The sequence below is a fragment of the Eschrichtius robustus genome, chromosome 2, assembly GCF_028021215.1.
Source record: "Eschrichtius robustus isolate mEscRob2 chromosome 2, mEscRob2.pri, whole genome shotgun sequence".
NCBI classification, from domain to species: domain Eukaryota; kingdom Metazoa; phylum Chordata; class Mammalia; order Artiodactyla; family Eschrichtiidae; genus Eschrichtius; species Eschrichtius robustus.
This window is the reverse complement of record NC_090825.1, coordinates 178359988-178378660: the sequence shown is the minus strand read 5'-3', so window position 1 is coordinate 178378660 and position 18673 is coordinate 178359988. Positions and strand designations below refer to the sequence as shown.

Here is an 18673-nt window from a genome sequence, read left to right as displayed (position 1 = left end):
GCCTCGTGACTCTGGGCTGAGTCCAAGACAGCACATGTGTGCCTGCATCCGGGGCCACGTGAGCCAGCTGCCTGTGTCCCATCGCAAACCTGCGTCCCTCGGGGAGGTCATGTGCTGTACCCTCGGCTCCCACGGTGCTGGCCGTGCTTGCCACCTCTGTCGGAATATCCACGTGCCCCCTCCCGCCCCACCATGTGTGTGTCTGTGTGTGTGTGTGTGCACGCACGCGTGCACACACGCACACGTGCACAGAAAAACTCCCAGGTCCCGTTTGTAATCTCTGTTCGCAAGCCTGCCCTTGCGTGGCATCGGGTTTCTGTTTTTCACCGGGCAGATCCTGTGTAGGCAGAACCTTTGCTGAATCAGATCTTACTCTCTCCTTTAGACTTTGCTCCTCCTCTGTCCCTTCCCCGCCTCCCCTCCTCCCCTCCACCTACTCGCCACCTGCAGACCGTTCTGACTTTTAGGTGTCAAAACTGACGTGTTTTGCGCTGCACAGTGGCCCAGCAGCCAGCAGGCTCTGTCTCACCTTTCTCTCAAATGCCATCTGACCTCAGGAGCCCCTCGAGGGGCTGCCGGTGAGCTCCCGTGACCTTCCCGGCATCTCCTACGCCGTGGCCCGCGTGCGTGCTCTCTGACAGCTGGCCAGGCAGGAACCTGTTTGCTGCCGTTGGCTGCAGCTGCAGGCCAGGCTCTCTCAGGCTGCTCCCTAGAAAGCCTCTCACTTGTTTTTAGTGGTGACCACGGGTTAATCCTGACACCCACCACGCCGTTTCCCACAGCAGGTGGTGGCAGCCCCGCAGCTTAAGTGGGGATGGACGGAGGATGCCGCCAGGGTGGGTCCCAGTGCCAGGCTGAGCCCCGGATGCAAAGCTGACCCCGGGCGGGTTTTATTTTCCATCTTCATTTTTCTTGTTTTTTCTTATTTATTTATTCATTTTTGGCTGCGTTGGGTCTTCATTGCCACGTGCATGCTTTCTCTAGTTGCGGCGAGCGGGGGCTACTCTTCGTTGCGATGCGCGGGCTTCTCATTGTGGTGGCTTTTCTTGTTGCGGAGCACGGGCTCTAGGCAGGCAGGCTTCAGTAGTTGTGGCACACGGGCTCTAGAGCGCAGGCTCAGTAGTTGTGGCTCGTGGGCTTAGTTGCTCCGTGGCACGTGGCATCTTCCTGGACCAGGGCTCAAACCTGTGTCCCCTGCATTGGCAGGCGGATTCTTAACCACTGCACCACCGGGGAAGTCCCTTCATTTTTCTTTTTCCTTTTTTTTTAAAAATTTTTTTGGCCGTACCCTGCAGCATGTGGGATCTTAGTTCCCCGACCAGGGTTGGAACCTACGCCCCCTGCAGTGGAAGCGCCGAGTCTTAACCACTGGACCGCCAGAGAAGTCCCCTCCCATCTTAATTTTTCAAAAAAAATTCCACCATTTTAATCTTTCTGTAGCGGACAATTCATTGGCATTTAGCACATCCACAGTGTTGTGCAACCAGCACCACTGCCTGGTTCTGGAACTCTCCTGTCGGCCCAAATGGGAGCCTTACCAGCTCCGTGTGGGGTCATCCTCCAGGAAGACAGCACCGCCTCGCCCGTTGCTTCAGCTGCCTTCTCTCCGGGGCAGGCCGCCTGGTGCTGGGCATGGGGGCATTCCTGTCAGCATGCACGTCGGCCCTGGAGAGAGACTTCGGGATTGGCTGAAGAATGACCCCCCGCAAAGATATCAGGTCCTAAGTCCCAGGAACCTGTGACTCTGTTACCTGAGCAGGCGAAGATTTTGCAGGTGTGATTTAATGAAGGCTTTTGAGATGGGGAGATTATCCTGGTGGGCCCTTGATGCAGTCATAAGAAGGAGACAGAGGGACTTCCCTAGCGGTCCAGTGGTTAGGACTCTGAGCTTCCACTGCAGGGGGCGCGAGTTTAATCCCTGGTCCAGGAACTAAGATCCTGCATGCCACGCGGTGCGGCCACAAAATTTAAAAAGTTAAAAAAAAAAAAAAAAAGGAGGCAGGAGGAGATTCCGCACAGACACAGAGGAGAGGCCACAGAAAGACAGAGGCAGAGACTGGAAGGCCGCGACCACAAGCTCAGGACACCGCGGCCCCAAGAGCTGCAGGAGGTGGGAAGGACCCTCCCCCGGAGCCTCCTGGGGAGGCGAGGGAGCGCATCCCTGCCGCACCTGGATTACAGCCCAGTGATGCTAATTTCAGACTTCCGGCCTCCAGAACTGCAGAGAATAAATTTCTGCTGCCTTAAGCCACCAAATCCGTGTGGTTTGTTGCAGCAGCCCCAGGAAACTAACACAGACTGCACAAAGGTACCCAACCTTCCCCCAGAATTCAGTTGCTTTGCTGGGCCCTCTGGGCCGACTGTTTCTTTTTTTAAAAGAAGAATTTTATTTATTTATTTATTTTTGGCTGCGTTGGGTCTTCGTTGCTGCGTGCGGGCTTTCTCTAGTTGCGGCGAGCGGGGGCTACTCTTCGTTGTGGTGCGCGGGCTTCTCATTGCAGTGGCTTCTCTTGTTGCGGAGCACAGGCTCTAGGCACCCGGGCTTCAGTAGTTACAACACGTGGGCTCAGTAGTTGTGGCTCGCAGGCCCTAGAGCACAGGTTCAGTAGTTGTGGCGCACGGCCTTAGCTGCTCCGTGGCATGTGGGATCTTCCCGGACCAGGGCTCGAACCCGTGTCCCCTGAATTGACAGGCGGATTCTTAACCAGTGCGCCAGCAGGGAAGCCCCTGGGCTGACTATTTCTAAGGTGGGGGGAAGCCCCAGCTGGATTTTGCCCTTCCCACAACATCTGTCTCTGGGAAAAGCATACCAACAGACCACACTCCATCCCTGAATGTGGGGAGGGGGAGATGCAGACCCTCGAGGCGAGAAGTGGAGAACATGGGGAGAGGTCTCCTTGCCGTGGTTCAGAGGCATGGAGCAGAAAACGTCCAGTTCCTCAAGAAAAGAAACATCCCTCCTGGGAATTCCAGTGGTCCTTTGGCAGTCCAGTGGTTAGAGCTCAGTGCTTTCACTGCCGAGGGTGCAGGTTCAATCCCTGGTCGGGGGACTAAGATCCTACAAGCCGAGCAGTGCGACCAAAAAGAAAAAAGAAAAAAAAATGAAACGCCCCTCCCTCTTGAGTTGAGGTCCCCTGTCTGTGAAATGAATCTCCGTGAGGCAAACTCTGAAATTCCTCCCAGCTCTAATGCCCTACAAAAAAACAAAAACAAAAACAAAAAAAATCTGTGAACAATGAATAAAAACAAACTTACGTTACCCTCCCAAATGCAGAAGCTGCATTCTCCAGATAGTTGGGTTTCCTATATTTAGCCGTCACCCCGTCAGCATGAGCCCTGCATAGTTTTGGGCAGTTTCGGGTCCAGGCTCCGCGAACAAGGGCCTGAGTTTGCATTTCCCAGCCTGGGATGGTTGGATTCCTTGGGCTTCTCCAGAGAGCTTCCACTGTCTGCAGCCTGGAGGGGTGGAAAGAACACAGCAGGTCGGCTCTTGGTAGCAGGATGCCCGCCCTGCCCCACCCTTTCACCCTCGCCAGCCCCCGACCTATGACCTCTCGACGCTTCTGTGCCCAGCGCCTGCCCCAGAGCCCAGGGTCTGGGTTCCAGCCTTGATCTGGCCTGTCCTCCCCGGCCTTACACTTCAGTGGTTACTACTCTCACCCTCTGACCTCATCTGGTTGGTAAATATCAACCGGGCTATAAAAGGCAATTCTGATGGAAGAAAAAGTGGAAAAGAGGAGAGGCGTGGCCTGCTGCCCGGGCTGAGACTGGCTTCTGCTTCGCAGCCTGGCGTCTGGGACTCATTTGATTCCCAGAATACCATCGGTGGTGGCTCATGCTGTTAGTGGCTTGTGCTCAGATGCTCCAGGGCCCTGGCCCCAGGTGTCCCCACAGTCCGCCCGCCATCCGCAATCTCCCTTCATCTGCTCGCCGCGTTGGGGGCCGGTGTGGCCTGGGGCCCTCACACAGACTGTTCTTTTCTGCTGATTGCTTCTACCCGAGGCCCAGAGGGAGTAGAGCGAAGCCAGAGCCTGTGGGTGGTTCAGCCTCGGTGAGAATCATGTCTGGGGCCAACAGGCTTCCTTCCGGGGGACGCCTCCAAAACGCTCCTCGCAGCTTCTGGAAGGAGCGGGAAGGACCCTCTGGGATTCCCACCGCCTTTTCTTTTCCTGGCTGGCATCTTGCGGGGGCAGGTGACATCCGCTCTCTTTCTGAAGGTGCCTCTCTTTTCCTGCTGCCCAGCAGTGGGGACACTGGCGGGAGGGCAGGGGCGACAGAGGCGTATACCGCATGGAGGGCCGTGAACCTGCAAAACGCCACGGCCCTCAGCGGGACCCCTCCATCGCATCACCTTGGAAACACTGGGCGGTCAGCGGTTGGTCGGATTGAACTGAGGCACGGTGGGTCTGGGGCTACCTACCCACGGCCAAAGTCTTTGGAGACGCAGGGTCCCAGGTGTATCCCGGGACCTGAGCTGCATGTGGTGGACTTGGGCAGGTCTGGTGCCGACTTTGAGCTCGTTTTCCCAGCCGTGAAATGGAGAGGAGACCCTGCAGCAGGTTCTCCCTGGTAGCGTCCCAAGACTAAGCACTCCTGGCCTCTGTCACTCGCATTTTCTCACACGTGTGTGCTGTTTTCCAGCAGTTACGTGGGTCTCATGTCACAACAGATTGAACGCAGAAGCTGCCATGAGAATCCAGCTGTCTTCTGTTCAGACACACACGGAAGAGATTTGCAAAATGCAGCAAACAGCACTGTTCTCCCTAAAAAAAAATATTTTTTTGAAAAGTTGTTACTTGTCATTTAAAAATGTAGTCCTGCTAAAATTTTAGAAATAGTTTTTTTGGGATTTTTTTAACACAAGCTGTCTGGGGTCCTCAATATTTTTTTTAATAGACTATTTTTTAGAGGATTTTAAAATTCACAGCAAAATTGAGAGGAAGTACAGAGTTCCCAGATGCCCCCTGCACCACCACTCATGCACACCCTCCCCAATACCTTTTACTCATCATAATGATGTACATATATGTGGTTTTTTGGACGAGTTCCTCATCCAGAGATAGGATGTGCAAATATTTTCTTCCATTCTGTGGGTTGTCTGTTCACTTTCTTGCTGGTGTCCTTTGAAGCACAAATGCTTTTAACTTTGATGACGTTCCCCCATTTATTTTTTTCTTGTGTCGCTTGTGTTTTTGGTGCCATAGCTAAGAAGGTTTTACCTGTATGTACTTCTGTTTTTGTGCTTTTTATTTGTTTTTAAACTAAGCATACTCTTTTTCTAAGTAATTTTATTTTATTTATTTATTTAAAAATTTTTTTGGCTACGTTGGGTCTTCGTTGCTGTGCACAGGCTTTCCCTAGTGGCGGCGAGCGGGGGCTACTCTTTGTTGCGGTGCGCAGGCTTCTCATTGCAGTGGCTTCTCTTGTTGCGGAGCACGGGCTCTAGGCGCACGGGCTTCAACAGTTGTGGCACGTGGGCTCAGTAGTTGTGGTGCGCAGGCTCAGTAGTTGTGGCTTGCGGGCGCAGTAGTTGTGGTGCATGGGCTCAGTAGTTGTGTCTCATGGTCTCAGTAGTTGTGGCATGGAAGCTCAGTAGTTGTGGCACGCAGGCTCAGTAGCTGTGGCTCGCAGGCTCAGTAGTTGTGGTGCACGGGCTCAGTAGTTGTGGCTTGCGGGCTCAGTAGTTGTGGCACGAGGGCTCAGTAGTTGTGGCTCGCGGGCTCTAGAACGCAGGCTCAGTAGTTGTGGCACACAGGCTTAGTTGCTCTGCAGCATGTGGGATCTTCCCGGACCAGGGCTCGAACCCGTGTCCCCTGCATTGGCAGGCGGATTCCCAACCACTGCACCACCAGGGAAGCCCGCCTCATTTGCCTTTAAGGCACATGCTACGGCACATCTCGTCCAGTTCAGTTTCCATGTCTCCCGTAGCTGCCGGACAGGAGAACTTGGATGTGGGAACCAACCCTTCTGCCTCCAGAGCTGGTGTTCTTAACTGCCATGAGTGTTCCTCTAATTATTATCTTTTAAAAGATTAAAGTTGAGATAAGGCAGAACATCCCGGGGGGCTATCACTCAGTGAGTCCAACATGGCCGTTTTCCCTCCAGTGTCAGAAAAATCTGGGGTACCTTCACCTATATACAGAAGCAGATGGCTTGCATGTAGGGGCCGTCATATTAAAAATATAATAGGAAGAGAAGCAGTAATCACACACCACAAGTCTTTTCACCATGAGAGCATCTGGAACAGGGACTGAATGGGAGAGCTTAATTCGGCATCACCCGTCTCACTCCGGGTGCGTCCCCTGTGGGTGCCTTTGCAGAATGGTGGGTGGACTTCCTTTCTGCTTGGTTTACAAAACTTTCCTCATGTTGTATTTTCAGTCCAGCTCACGATCATTGAATTCATGATGCCAAATGCTCAGATAATGAGACTCACCTTAACCCCCCCTCCCCTAAACACAACAAGCTGCTCCCAACTGCAATAATGTGAATTTTTGCAAATTGCACTGTGTTGTAAGTGCATTAGGAACATTCATTAAGGGGTCAGCCCAACCTGAAGTCCATGAAAAGGCTGTATGAGACCTTGGAAGGCCTGGAATTCCAAGGAGAAAATGCTGTTTTCAACCTTATTGTGGTCTTGGAGGCCACATTTCGGTTCACTTGTCACTCGTTTTTCAAAACTTCTTGCTTAAGTTTTTGCAAGTCATTTGGAGGCTGCAGATGGAACTTTTTCAAGGGAGACACAGATCGAGAAAAAGGATGTAGTTTATGACTTCTGTGGGTGTCAGCTGGACTTCCCTGCATTGCCATGCCTTTTTTCCTGCTCTCTTTTCCTTTGTGCCTTCACCCATCCACGGCTCCAAGTAGCAAGCACCCCGTGGGGGCGCTGACCGCACAGCCCCAGGAGATGTGGGAGGGGTCGACTGACCTGCCCAGAGCCATGCAGCTGGGGAGTAGGAGTCCCCAGACCAACCTTTAGCAGATGCGCCACAGACGTTCCTTGAGCTGAATCAACTAAGGCCAGTTGCTTGTTCATGTGTCATGAGTTCTTCTAGATCAGGGCTCTCATCTGGGTGAACTGGCCCCCGGGGGACCCTGGGCGATGTCTGGGGCATCTGTGGTTTTCATGACCAGGGTGGGCTCCTGGCACTGAGTGGGCGGGGCCAGGGAGGCTGCTGCACACCCCACAGTGCCCAGGACGCCCCCTCAGAGAATGACCTGGCCCTGAATGTCCACGGTGCTGAGGGGGGGAGCCTTGTTCCTACCCCATGGGGTCTGTGAACAAATGAAGGCACCCGCCTTAAAAATGCAAGAGGCGGGCTTCCCTGGTGGCGCCGTGGTTGAGAATCTGCCTGCCAATGCAGGGGACGTGGGTTCGAGCCCTGGTCTGGGAAGATCCCACATGCCGCGGAGCGACTAGGCCCGTGAGCCACAATTACTGAGCCTGCGCGTCTGGAGCCTGTGCTCCGCAACAAGAGAGGCCCGCACACCGCGAGGAAGAGTGGCCCCCGCTCGCCGCCGCAACTAGAGAAAGCCCTCGCACAGAAACGAAGACCCAACACAGCCGTAAATAAATAAATAAATAAAATTTAAAAAACAATGCAAGAGGCAAGGATCCCTGGGGGGGTGGGAGCAGGGAGAGGGGAGACCACCACATCCCTTCATTCAAGTGCTTCCGGGTTGCCTCTGAACTTTGACGTTCCAGACCAAACCTGGGTTGACAACCTACTTCACAACCTTAGAGAAATGCCCAAACTTCCCCGAATTTGGGGATTTTGGTACCCCCTGGCATACAGGGCTGCCAAGGGATGAGAGATCGTCCACAAGCTCTGCATCCTGCATTCCGGAGGCCGGCAGGGCAGTGCTGTTTCCGCCAGCACCCCTTGAAATGCTCTCAGAAACCAGACTGGTTTGTTTGGATGAACTGAGGAAGGGCTGGGCCAGTGCAGGATTTATTTTGGTGAAACTGAAACCTCAGATCCCAGCGTAGATTTTCAAGAAGACAGATAATCCCCGAGTCAGCGAGGGAAAGTGCAGCGCTCCCGGGGTGAGCCCAGGACAGCAGGCCGGCCAGCAAAGCACCACGTGGTATTTATGCTTGCGGAGCGAAGAGCAGGGCGCCCCTCCTGCCAGCAGGAGCCAGTGGCATTTGGTTTTTCCAGCCACACGTGGGGCACCCTGCTTCCTGCCTTGTCCTGCTCTCCAGCTCGCAGCCCCACTTCTTCACCAAAACTCAGTGGAACTGTTCCTTAGAAACTCAACTTCCCATTTTTGGAGATGTTTCTTAGAAACTAGACTTCTTTCCAGCTTGCAGTGAAGTGACCTTTTAGTTCAGCTTCAATCTTTTTTCCCTTCATGTAAAAATAAATTTATACAGAAGTGATACTGGCTCAGTATAAATCAGCATTCTCTCAATCTTCTTTTTTCTTTTTTTCATGATCCTTTTTAGACTTCCTTGTCCTAATTGCTTATCAAAAAGAATAATGCTGGCAGTGGATGAAGACATACCATATATCTAAACGCCATGAGTTCATAATGATACTTTTAAAAACCTCTTAATTGTTGAACCCTCCTACACTGTTGGTGGGAATGTAAATTGGTGCAGCCATTATGGAGAACAGTATGGAGATTCCTTAAAAAACTAAAAATAGAGCTATCGTATGATCCAGCAATCCCACTCCTGGGCATATATATCTGGTGAAAACTCTAATTTGAAAAGATACATGCACCCCAATGTTCATTGCAGCGCTATTTACAGTAGCCAAGACATGGAAGCAACCTAAATGTCCATTGACAGATGAATGGACAAAGAAGATGTGGTATGTATATACAATGAATATTACTCAGCCATAAAAAGGAATGAAATGATGCCATTTGCAGCAACATGGATGGACCTAGAGGTTATCATACTGAGTGAAGTAAGTCAGACAAAGACAAATGTTATATGCTCTCACTTATATGTGGAATCTAAAAAATAGTACAAATGAACTTACTTACAAAACAGAAACAGACTCACAGACATGGAAAACAAACTTACGGTTACCAAAGGGGAAGTGGTGGGAGGGATACATTAGGAGTATGGGATTAATAGATACACACCAATAAATATAAAATAGATAAACAACAAGGATTTACTATACAGCACAGGGAACTATATTCAATATCTGGTAATAACCTATAATGGAAGAGAATCTGAAAAAGAATATATATACATATATATAGCTGAATCACTTTGCTGTACGCCTGAAACTAACACAATATTGTAAATCAATTATAGTTCAATTTAAAAAACCCTTAATTGTCCACCTGTGGAGGTTGCTCATTATTGGGAAAAATTCAAGTTCTGGTAATCAAAGAGTTGATGAGAAAAAATTCTCCTTATGGAAGACCCATAAAATACTAACAGCACAGGGGCTTCCCTGGTGGCGCAGTGGTTAAGAATCCACCTGCCAACACAGGGGACACGGGTTCGAGCCCTGGTCTGGGAAGATCCCACATGCCGCGGAGCAACTAAGCCCGTGTGCCACAACTACTGAGCCCACGTGCCACAACTACTGAAGCCCGCCCGCCTGGAGCCCGTGATCCACAACAAGAGAAGCCACCGCAATGAGAAGCCCGCGCACCGCCACAAAGAGTAGCCCCCGCTCACCGCAACTAGAGAAAGCCCACGCGCAGCAACGAAGACCCAATGCAGCCAAAAATAAATAAATAAATAAATAAATAAATAAATAAATAAATAAATAAATAAATTTAAAAAATTAAAAAAAAAAGATGTTGGGGGTGTAATAAAGATCACCACAGTTAAAAAAAAAATACTAACAGCACAGGTACACTGTGTATCTGTTTATGTGTTGTCGGTACAGCTGTGCTTCATGCATAAGAAGAGTTAGATTTTTCTCCCCTCCCGGGGAATCGAGTTTCACCCCCTGTCGAGAATGTATTTATAAATAACACAGGCATGAGAAAGTGGAAATCTCCAACCGCAAGCCCTGCTCCCTGGAATTAACCCCCCGTCGAGAGTGTGGGATAGATGGGAATTGATGGTCATTGACACAGGGACAGGGGGCCGAGTGTCCAGTCTAGATTTGCCCACAAATTTTAATTGTGAGTCTTGGGCAAGTTTCTTTGTTTTCCTACATTTCAGCTTCCTCATTTGTTTGGTGGAATAAAAACCATCACAGAGACGTTGTGAGTGTGAAATTGGATCATTTATAGAAAAAGCTAAGTGGAAGGCCAGATGAGAGTAATGTGCTAACTAAATGCTCCCATTTCACCTCTGACCTTTCCTTCTAGACTTTTCCTGTGCACGCACCCATGGAAATGGGGATGTGTGACGACGCCGAGTGCATTGCACATTTGCCATCCCAAGCCTTAGCTGGGAGGATCCCAGGTGGCCTGGGCTGAGAGCACGTCCCTTTGTAGTGACTGGGTTCTGGTAGGTTCCTCAGATGTTTGGGACCACATTTTAGGTTGATTTCTTAGCTCCAGGTTCTAAGCCACTTGGGGTGAGAACAGGACTATGGCTGCCAATCCCCAGGGAAGCCCATAGGCTCAGACGGAGGTGGGCATCTTACTGCACCTCTGCACTGCTGGGTGGACTTTCTGTCTAGTCTCTCTTCCCCTAAGGATGCAGCCCTATGGGGGTCCTGGCCTTTTAAATATATATATATATATATATATATAAACTTTTTATTGTGGTAAAATACACATAACATAACATTTATCATCTTAACCATTTTAAGTATAAAGTTCAGTGGCATTAAGTTCATTCACACTGGGCTTCCCTGGGGGCACAGTGGTTAAGAATCCGCCTGCCAATGCAGGGGACACGGGTTCAAGCCCTGGTCCAGGAAGATCCCACATGCCGCAGAGCAACTAAGCCCGCGAGCCACAGCTACTGAGCTTGCGCTCTAGAGCCCACGATCCACAACTACTGAGCCCGCGCGCTACAACTACTGAAGCCCACGCACAGCAACGAAGACCCAGTGCAGCCAAAAATAAATAAAATAAATAAATGTTAAAAACAAATTCATTTACACTGTTGGGCAACCATCCCCACCATCCATCTCTAGAACTTTCTCATGTTCCCAAACCGAAACTCTGTCCCTTTTACGTTTCCTTTCTGATATTTCATTGTTAGAGTAAAGAAATATTGATACAACCAGTTGCTGTATGTTAATCTTGTATCCTTCCTGCTACCTTGCTGAATTCATTTATCAGCTCTAGTAGTTTTTATGTGGAGTCTTTAGGGTTTTCTATACGTAGTATCATGTCATCCTCACATAATGACAATTTTACCTCTTCCCTTCCAATGTGGATACCTTCTATTTCTTTTTCGTGTCTGATTGCTGGCGAGGGCTTCCAATACTATATTGAATAGAGGTGGTGAGAGAGGGCATCCTTTTTGCTTGTTCCAGATTTTAGTGGGAAGGCTTTCAGCTTTTCACCGTTGAGTATTATATTGGCTGTGGGTTTTCTGTCCCCGTTAAACACTGATTCTCCATCCCTTCCCCCAGCCCCTGGCCCCCACCGTCTACTTCCTGTCTATGTGGATTTGACTCCTCTAGGGACCTCTTGTGAGTAGAATCAGACAGTATTTGTCCTTCTGTGTCTGGCTTATTTCACTCAGCATCATGTCCTCAGGTTTCATCCACACTGTAGTGTGTGTCAGAATTTCCTCCCTTTTTAAGGCTGAATAATATTCCAATGTTTGGATGGACCACATTTTGTTTTTCTGTTCATCTGTTGATGGACACTTGGGTTGTTTCCACCTTTTGGCTATTGTGAATAATGCTGCTATGAATATGGGTGTGCAAATCTATGTTTGGGTCCCTGCTGTCAATACTTTCAGGCATACGCCCAGAAGTGGAATTGCTAGATCATAGGTAATTCTATGTTTAATTTTTCGAGGAAGCTTCATACTGTTTTCCATAGTGGCTGCACCATTCTACATCTCCCCACCAGCCATGCCCAAGGGTTCCCGTATCTCCACGTCCTCACCAATCTTGTTCTTTTCTATTATTGCTTTTTTATTTTTATAACAGCCATCCTAATGGGTGCAAAGGGGTATTTCTTGTGGTTTTGACTGGCAGTTCTCTAATGGTTAGTGCTGTTGAGCATCTTGTCATGTGCTTATTGGCCATTTGTGTGTCTTCTTGGGAGAGATGGCCATTCAGGTGCCCATTTTTTAACCAGGTCGTTGTTGGTTTAGTAGGAGGAGTTCTTTATGTATTCTGGATATTAACCCCTTATTGGATATATGATTTGCAAATATTTCCCCCCATTCTGTTGTTTGCCTTTTACTCTATTGGTAATCTCCTCTGATGCACAAAGGGTTTTAATTTTGATGAGGTCCATTTTTTGTTGTTGTTACCTGTGCTTTTGGTGTCATATGTAACAAGTATGTACCCTTCATATACTGGGGTGGAAAGGACACTTTATCCCCTCAGCCTCTCTGCCCAGAATCCATCACCCCAGTCTAACTAGGAGGAAAACATCAGACAAGCCCTAGTAGCGGGACTATTTCACCAAGTTTCTGGGCACCCTTGGCCTGCTCAGGCTGACACATAAAATTAACCATACAACGCCTAAATGTAGCATCTGGTCCTGGGTGGGATCCTATGACAGAGAAAGAACACTGGGGAAATGCTAAGGAAACCTGAATAAATGTGGATTTTAGTCAGTAATAATGTATCGATATTGGTTCATTAATTAAGACAAATTGCCATATAATGCTAGAAATTAACAATAGGGGAAAGTCGGTGTGGAGTGCGTGGAAACTCTGTACTATCTTCACGGTTTTTCTGTAAACTGAAAACTATAAATTAGAAAGAGAAAGAGATTATAAACACAATAGCAACACCAAGGTGGCTGAGCCCAGCAGCCAGTCTCTCAGCCTGGCAGCCGACGCACCCCTCCCACCACGCGGGTGTGCAAGCCCTCTGGCGTCTTGATTCTCTGCTAGTTTTCTTCCTTTTTGTGAGCCCAGAGTGTTAGTTTTCTTTAATCTGGTATTGCTTGGGCTTTACAGGAAAGGAGACATAGGCAATGCAGTCTGCCTTGTTGCTAGAAACAAGTCCTGTGACAGAAGAAGATCTTTTTCAAAACAAAAACATAACAACCATACTTTTCTGCCTTTAACAAAAATTTAACAGTGTATTTTGGCTATCACTTTTTGTCAGTACAATAAGTATGCTGTATTTAACTTCCCTAAATTTTATTTTTGCAACACTTGTAGGTTCATAGCAAAATTGAGGGGAAGGTGCAGAGATTCCCCATATGCCACCCCCCCCCCCCGACGCATTTAAAATTTAGTCATTGACAAATGACCTTCCACAAAACTTATACCAATTTAAACTCCCTTCAACGGCACCATTGCCCCCACAGCCTTACCATAATGGTTAGTAATTAAATGTAAAAGTTTTGCCAGTCAGTTGTGTGAAGAAGGATGTCTCTTTGATGTATTCATATTCATTTATTTGGTCATTAGAGAGATTGATCACCTTTTCCCTCTTTCTTTCTCTTTTTCTTTCTTTCTTCCTTCCCTCCTTCCTTTCTTTCTTTCCCTTTCTTTCTTTCTTTCTTTCTTTCTTTCTTTCTTTCTTCTGTTTGTATATCTTCAAGGACCTTTTTTTTTCCTGAGATTTTCTTCTTATTGATTTGTAGGTGCTCTTTACATGTGATGGGCACTAACACTTTGTCTATTACATATGCTGTGAGTGATTTTTCCAGTTTGTTATCTGTCTTTTTATTGGCTTTATGGCTCTCACCCATCCTGAAGCTCCCAAGTGTAGAAGAGAGTTTCCTTTAGTCATTAGCCCTGGGAAAAACTTTTCCTCTACATTGGTTCTTTAGGTGAATAGCCTTGTCAAGGAGTTGGGAGTGAGAGGAACTCTGGGTCTCATGCTCAGGCCCCCATAATCTCTCCCTTAAAAAAAAATCAATTAACTTTCTTTTTTTTCAAATGACAACACACTGAAAAATCTAGGAAATAACAAAAAGGCATAAAGAAGAAGCACAAATCATATTATATTTTTCCTCTTAAATGCCACCACTGCTTTTCAGTGTGGCTTCAGAAAAGCAAGGTTTGCCCTGAAGCTCTTCAGGCCTGGTCAGTCCTTGGAGACACAGGTGGTGGGCAGCAGCGCCTCATTCCAGGGCGGTCTGTGGGGTGTGTGGAACGCCAAGGTTGGATCCCGTGTGCATCTCTGGCATCTTACAAGAGAGAGAGTGGGGCAGAGTGGAGACGGGGTAGAGTTTTGGCAAATAGCATGGGCACATAGGAGTATTCCTTACAAATCTTGTAAGAGGTGGCAAGGAGGGCTGATTATTTTTACCCTCCACATCATCGGTTCACAGAGCCTTCTGAGCGAGGTGCACTTGTTTGTGAGTGGAACATGCTGCGGGAGAATTTTCTGCCTTGTCCTCTGAGAGATGTTGCGTTGCTAGGTTATCAAGAGCATCAGGAATCCAGGGAAGAGTGTACTAATAAGAACCATGTTTAACTTTGAAAAATAAAATAGGTATTGACATTTTTAAAGGATAAGAATAGTATTGGATCATGGTTTGCAGCTCCTGAATTCTAGTTGCAGTTCTACCGTTTCAAGTGTGTGTGTGTATGGAGGGATGGACAGATGGATGGATGGATAGATGGATGGATGAATAGATGGATAGATGGATGGATGGACGGATGGATAGATGGAGAGAGAGAGAGTGACAGTTTTATTGACTATAGTTCACATAATTCTACCATTTCTAAGCCTCAGTTTTCTCATCTATAAAATATGTGAAAATGATCATGCACCCAATAGAGTAAAATTGAAAACCACCCTTACCTGTTCTGTTTCTCCCATAGCACCTCTAATCTTTTTGTTTTAATGATACTCTTAAAAACCAATGTGTCCGAAAAATTCATTTGGATAAGGGGCCTGACCTCTTGATAATGTTGTTACTTATCATTTATTTTCCAACAGCTTTATGGAGTTAAAATTTATATACTATAGGGAATTCCCTGGTGGTCCAGTGGTTAGGTCTCCTCGCCTCTACTGCAGGGGGCATGGGTTCAATCCTTGGTCGGGGAACTAAGATCCCACAAGCCGCATGGCCAAAAAAAAAAAAGAAAGAAAGAAATTGAAAAAAATAAAATGGACATTAAAAAAATTTTGTATACTATACTTTACCATTTTAAGTGTACAATTCAACAGTTTTTACTATATTTACAGAATTTACAACCATCACCACCATCTACGTCCAGAACATTCTCATTACCCCCAAAGGAGACCCCGTCCCCATTAACAGTCACCCCCACCCACTCCCCCAGGCCCTGACACCTAATAACCCACTCTCTGTCTCTCTGGATTTGCCTCTTCTGGACGCTTCACGTAAATGGAATCACACACTATGTAATCTTTTGCGTCTAGCTTCTCAAACTCCGTGTGTTGTGGGGTTCATCCATGTTGTAGTGTGTATGCTATGACTTTTTAAAATTTAATTTTAATTTTACTTTTTAAAATTCATTTCATTGAAGTATAGTCAATTTACAATGTTGTGTTAATTTCTACTGTACTGCGAAGTGATTCAGTTATACATATATGTATACATTTTTTTTCATATTCTTTTCCATTATGGTTTATCACAAGATGTTGAGTATAGTTCCCTGTGCTAAATGGTCATAAACATCATACAGCCCTCCATGCTCAAGGCCCAGGGGCACCAGATCAGTGTTTTATTACCCTTCCTGCTCCCATGGCCTGGCTATGGGAGGAGGGGACCAGATTAAGGCAGTAGAGGTGGGAAAGATGCAGGAAGGCCGAGAGGCAGGCGGGAGATTTGAGGAGCCGTGTGAGAAGAGGCCTGCCTGGGGGACAGCACGGGGGCCCCAGTGTCACACCTAAGCCACCAGGGAGAACGATGGTGCCACACAGCCCAGCGGGGGAGCCTGGAGGAAAAGGGGACCAACTGGAGGAGTTCGTGAGGTGACCAGCCATCTGGGCCACCCTGGTTTGCCGGGGCTGAGGGATTCCCAGGGTGCAGGACTTAGAACGCTCAACCAGACAAGTTGGTCCCCCTGAGTTTGGGGGTTCCCACGGAGCAGCCAAGGACAGATGCGTCAGCAGACATTTGGGAGTGAAGGTGGGAGGAGGATGGAGAAGAAATACGGCCCCGACGGGACAACGTTCCCACAGGGCTGGCGTCCGGCTCCAGCTGCCCTCTGTCCCCACCCTGTTCCCGGCCAAGGAATTGGCCCTTTGACCTGCCCTGCCGGGCTCTGGGCAGCTGTTGACTTTCAAAACAAAAACCGAAAACCTCATGACGTGTTTTAAGAGGTCTGTTTACTACCTGCCCCTCTGCAGAGAGCCCGTCATGGCCTTATCTCAGTGGGACTTTCTAATCTGCTGCCCTTCTGGTTGTCCCGAGGGAGTCAATGAGACTGTAAAGGCCAGTCGCAGTTCGGCAGGACCTCCTTGCCCGCCCCCCCAGCCCCTGCCCCATCCCCACCAAGCTCAGGAGAGACTCGTGGCTCCAAGACCAGCTTGGTCTCTCAGCGGCCTGTGGTGCGCTGCACTGCTGCCATGCAGTTTATACCCAGATCTGTCCTCTGCACGCAGAGACACGGTCTTCCTTCTTCCTCTCCCATCTGGATGCCTTTTATTTCGTTTTCTCGCCCAACTGCCCTGACTGGAACTTCCAGTACACATTGAGTAGAAGCGGCGAGAGTGTGCGTCCTTGTGTCCCCCCTGGTGACCGTGGAAAGGCGTGCAGTCTTTTACTGGGAGCATCCTGGTGGCTGTGGGGTTTCCGGGATACCCTGGATCAGGTTGAGGAACTTCCCTTCTTTATTTCTTTATTTATTTGGTTGTGCTGGGTCTTAGTCGCGGCCGGCGGGCTCCTTCGCTGTGGCTTGCATGGAAGTTCCCTTCTATTCCTGGTTTGGTGAGTGTTTTTATGACAGAGGAGCGTAGAAAGATGTCACGTCTTCATCTGCATCATATTGAGGTGGCCTTGTGGGTTCTGTCCTTTACTCTGTCGACGGGCTGTTTTATGTGGACTGTCAGATGTTAAACCGACCGTGCATTCCGCCACGTGGCCGTGGGGTAGAATCCTCTTCATATGTCGCTGGGTTCGGTTTGCTAGTATTTTGTGGAGGACCATGGACGTTTGATCGATGCACTGAAGAAGGGATTACGGAGGAGGAAGAGGAGGTGTGGCTGAGAGGTGTAGCATGAGGGGGGGTTGCTCTTGGAACTGTCCTGTGTCTTGACTGTGGTGGGGGGCATGAATCTACACATGCACTAAAGTTACATGACACACACACATGCGTGCACAGGACACTGGGGACATCTGACTAAGCTCTGTGGGTTGTGTCAGTATCAATTTCCTGGTTGTAATGGACTGAATGTCTGTGTCCCCAAAATCCATATGCTGAAGCCCATGGGATGGTATTTGGAGATGGGGCCTTTGGGAGAGGATTAGGGTTAGGTGAGGTCATTAGGGTGGGGCCCCCACGTAGGATTCGTGTCCCTGTAAGGAGAGGAAGAGAGACCAGAGCTCTCTCTGCCATGTGAGGTCACAGCAGGAAGGCAGCCGACTGCAGGTCAGGACGTGTACCCTCACCAGGAACCAGCCACGCCGGCACCCTGATCTTAGACTCCAGCCTCCAGAACCAGAGAAATGAATGTCTGTGCTTTAAGCCCCCCAGCCTGTGCTATTGTTCCTACAGTCCAGGAGGACGAAGACACTGGTTATGATACTAACTATAGTTATGCGAGATGTTACAACCGGGGGAGGCCGGGGGAAGGGTCCACAGTATTTCCCGCACATGGTTTTTGCAACTTCCTGTGAATCTGTGATGACTACAAAAGTTTTAAAATTTACTTTTTAAAGCAGAAATTAAAAACAAAAAGGACACTGAGTGCAAGAGGGTGGCTAAACCCACACAGGCCAAGCAGCCCCCGTGGGTGGCCCTGGGCCCAGAAAGGGACTGTGTGTGTGGAAGCTTCCACCCAGGACAGTGCAGGGCAGGGCCTCCAGCACGTCCTCTCTGTGAGCTCAGAGAGGCAGCACAAGCTTGGCAGTCCCCTTGTGAAAATGGAGCAGGAGAAGTGCCCAAAGCCTTCGAGCAGAAAAAGACCTGTGATGCTCTCAACGCCACCAAGAATTGCCAGCCACCCTGAGGTCAACAGACTTTTCCCATGAAAGGCCAGGTAGCAACTGATTTTGGCTTTGGAGACGAGGAGGTCTCTGTTGCAGCTATCCAGCTCTGCCACGCGGCCTCCAGAAGCTACTCGTAAAGGACTGTGGGCGGCCGTGTTCCAATAAAACTTTATTGACAAAAGCAAGCAGTGGACCAGATGGGGCCTGGGCCATGCTTTGCCCACCCCCCGGCTGAATCTGGGCGTGAGCACCTTGATGAGAATCACCGTAGTCTCCCCTTTTGCCAGAAGTCGGTGAATAAGCAGCAAGAGCTTCTGCTTCCGTAAGTTCAAGATCGCGGGCACGTGTCCGGGGACCGTTAACTGGATGCAGAGAATGGCAGAGGCCTGCTGCTCCGCCGCCGCAGAGATTGCCTTAGGGGCCTGTGCTGTGAAGTGAAATACATCTCACAGGGACCATCAACCCGTTTGGGGACGGGCCCAGCTTCCTCGTGTGCCTTTGGGGTGTCATGGCTACTACG

The 18673-nt window shown here is 48.9% G+C and overlaps 1 protein-coding gene and 1 long non-coding RNA gene across 2 annotated transcripts in view; one reads left to right on the top strand and one right to left on the bottom strand.

Moving 5' to 3' along the window:
- Nucleotides 1-18673, top strand: part of GNG7 (G protein subunit gamma 7) — a 155267-nt gene that overhangs the window by 74730 nt on the left and 61864 nt on the right. The window lies entirely within an intron of this gene.
- Nucleotides 446-3634, bottom strand: LOC137759135 (uncharacterized). Its single transcript, XR_011073040.1, has 3 exons — nucleotides 3552-3634; nucleotides 3256-3456; nucleotides 446-3058 (listed from the first exon to the last, which is right to left on the bottom strand). It is a non-coding gene; the product is annotated as an uncharacterized lncRNA (long non-coding RNA).